This window comes from Panthera uncia, chromosome D1 (genome assembly GCF_023721935.1).
Source record: "Panthera uncia isolate 11264 chromosome D1, Puncia_PCG_1.0, whole genome shotgun sequence".
NCBI lineage: Eukaryota > Metazoa > Chordata > Mammalia > Carnivora > Felidae > Panthera > Panthera uncia.
The window spans coordinates 102,841,273-102,844,617 of NC_064808.1; the positions used below are offsets into that span (position 1 = coordinate 102,841,273).

General features: G+C 44.2%; 1 pseudogene; it reads left to right on the forward strand.

The window, feature by feature from the left end:
- The first annotated feature begins 982 nt into the window (after positions 1 to 982).
- On the forward strand, positions 983 to 1,305 carry LOC125910129 (60S ribosomal protein L37-like; annotated as a pseudogene).
- Positions 1,306 to 3,345: the final 2,040 nt, after the last annotated feature.

Genomic DNA, 3,345 nt, shown 5'->3' on the forward strand with positions numbered 1-3,345 from the left:
CTTTATCAGGAAAAGATCTCAAAGCAACTATGACAAATACGTTCAAATAATTAAAGGAAATATGACAATTCAACAGCTCAAGGATGTCAGAAGAGAAATAGAAACCACACACACACACACACACACACACACACACACATTCTAGAGTTGAAAAAAACCACACTGACATTTTCCAAAAAAATCACTAAATGGGTTCAACAACAGATTGGAGATGGCAGAAGGAGGTATCAGTGAGCTCCAAATAGAGCACTGGAAATTATTCAGTCTGAAGAGCAGAATGAAAAAAAGATTCAGGGAAAGTGAAGAGAGCCCCGAAGACTTGTGAGACAAACATCAAACACGAAATAGGAATCCCAGAAAGAAACAAGAGACAAAATGGGGCAGGAAAACATATTCGAAGAATGATGGCCAAAAACGTCTCAAATTTGATGGAAAACTTAAATCTGCAGATCCGAGAAGCTCAAATAATCATAACTAGGATAAAATAGAATAAATGTCTATTACCTGGACAAAGAGAAACCCTTGAGGAAAAAAAAACATATATCTAAGATTCTCCCCTTGTCTGGGTGTGGACAACTTGGCCTCATTTTATGTTTTAATGCTTATTTATTTTTGAGAGAGAGAGAGAGAGAGAGAGAGCATGAATGGGGGAGGGGCAGAGAGAGAGGGAGACACAGAATCCGAAGCAGGCTCCAGGCTCTGAGCTGCCAGCACAGAGCCCGACTCGGGGCTTGAACTCATGGACCGTGAGATCATGACCTGAGCTGAAGTTGGACGCTCAACCACCCAGGCGCCCCTAGATTCAAAGACTCAAAACAGGTTGAAAGCAAAAGGATGGGAAGAGATACATAACGCAAACAAAGTGTATAGTAGCTGGGCCGGATATATCGTTCAAAATATACTCTAAGAAAACTATTTCTCATGACCTTTGATTGATGAGTCAGTCAAGATTTAATAATTGTAAACAGAGCTCTTTGGTCTGAGCCGCGGAAACAAGATGACGAAGGGGACATCAATGTTTGGAAAGCACCACAATAAGACGCATGTGTTTAGCCACCGCTGTGGCTTGAAGGCCTACCACCTTCAGAAGTCAACCTGTGGCAAATGTGGCTATCTTGCCAAGCGGAAGAGAAAGTATAACTGGAGTGCCAAGGCTAAAGGAAGAAATACCACTGGGACCGGTCAAATGACGCACCTAAAAATTACACACCACAGATTCCGACCTGGATTCCATGAAGGAACAAGAGGGCAGCTGTTGCAGCATCCAGTTCATCTGAAGGATTTCAGTGATTAGTCACACAATAAATGTTCTGGTTTTAAAAAAATTGTAAAAGAATATCTAAAATCGGCCCCCAAAAATATGAAGTCAAAACTGACAGAACAGAAAGGAGAGGGAGTTCGCCAGTTGCAGTTGGAGACTTCAGAGCTCCTCTTGTAGTGACCAGTGGAACAACTAGACAAAAAATTGGTGAAGACATAGAAGGTGTGAACAGAACAGCCACCCAACCTGGTCGTATTGATATGTAGGGATCACCCTACGGATGTTGATGGAGACTATAATTTAGAAACTGTGCTGTATTTCCCCCAAAGGGTAAATAAACCCAGCCCTAACAACCCACTTGAGACAGACCAATGAGGCAGAAAAGAAGGGATTAGAGCAAAGCAGGATTTCCAAGGGCCAGAGTCAGGAAGACTAACCAGAATGGCGATGCTGAACATAAATGGAGCAGGATCCTTTCAGGTCAGCGAGGCACATGCTTTTCCTACTTAGAAAGAGAGGCAAAGCTGGGCAGACAGAGTTGGGGTTGGGTGGAAGTGAGGCGAGGGGGTGGCATGAGAAGAAAAGCAGTTGAGCCCCAACCTGCAGCTGACAATCCCAGGGCTGATCCCAGAGAATAGGCACGGAAGCAAGTGCCAGAAAGGAACCAAAAATCCTTCCTGAGATTCCACCAGAGATCGTTTGTCCAAAGTAACACTGCACCAGAAATCTGAGGAGCTCCATCCAGCCTCGAACACCATCAGGCCAGACGGCGTGGAGGCCAAGAAACACCACTGGAGCTTGGCAAACTCTACAAACAGAGCCAAGCTAAGCAGCCCAGACCTCAGTGAGATTAGGATAAAAAAAAAAAAAAATCTATGTAAACCTATCCATTTCTCTGCTCTTATATTTGCTTGCTTTTCCTTCAGTGTTTTGTTTTGTTTTGATTTTTAATTCCAGTCAGGTCCCAGCTGAACCAAGGGGGAAAGTGATTTCCCACACCTAAATCAGGGTAAATAATGGAAATGCTGCAGAAGCACACAGGGTGGCGATGGCTTTAGAGCCAGGGAATCGTTGGTGGCCGAGAGAAACGGTGGGGAGGGGTTCTGGACCGCAGGGCACACTCCTACCTTTCTTCCTAGGGATTTCTACCTTTCCTTTGTGCTTTCTCTGGAAGTTTGTGCTCACGCAGCGGCCTTGGGCGTGAGGCCTGTGACTTCCCATCGTCCGGCTGGAGAAACAAACAAAGGATTGCCTCTATGGAATTGTGGAATGTTTATTATTCTAAAGAAAAGCATCTGTCTTCTCTGGCAGGAAATCCTGCCGTCATATCTTAGAACGGCCCCTGAAATAAATAGTCTTCAGTGCCTTTATTTAGTTTTTTCCAGCTTTATTGACATACAGTTGACATATAACATTGGTGTTATGTTCATTTGAGATCATTTGAGATCTGTATATATTGTGAAATGATCACTACAATTAGATTAGTGCCTCATATTAAGCCACAGGATATCTGGAAGCACAAGAAAGTAGGTGACCCACTGGGGGTGGGGCAGTGGCCGAGTTCATAAGCAGTGCCCACAATTGCTCAGGCTGTTAACGTGGCCACGGAAGCAAACCCACTCCCAATCCTGGATCCTGCCCTGTCGTTTCTTCCTCCGCCTTCCCAGGGAGTGGGGTCTTGGAGATTACAGCCTTGAGGAAAACACTGGGACTCAACCCCACAGATGATCCATGGAACTCGTGGACAAATATTGTTGTGAACTCCTGGGATGTGTAAGAGCTTTGAGGAAGCCAGAGAAAGTTCCCATAACTCAGCTTGCCTACCAGCTCAGCCAGTCTCACTGACGGGACACACGGCTGGCTGTTTGCCCAACTCTCAAATTGCCAGAGGTTGAGGGACATTTTAGAAGTAGATTCCTACCTTTAAAAAAGATACTTTTTCTTCCTTTGTATTAAGATGTTATATGTTGCCTTTCCTTAATCTCTTCTGCAGAATGTAAGCAAGTCAAGTAGGACACTGACAAAAATCCATCATAATTTTCTGTGACTAATATGTCAGTATTTACATTCCTACTTCCTGTCTT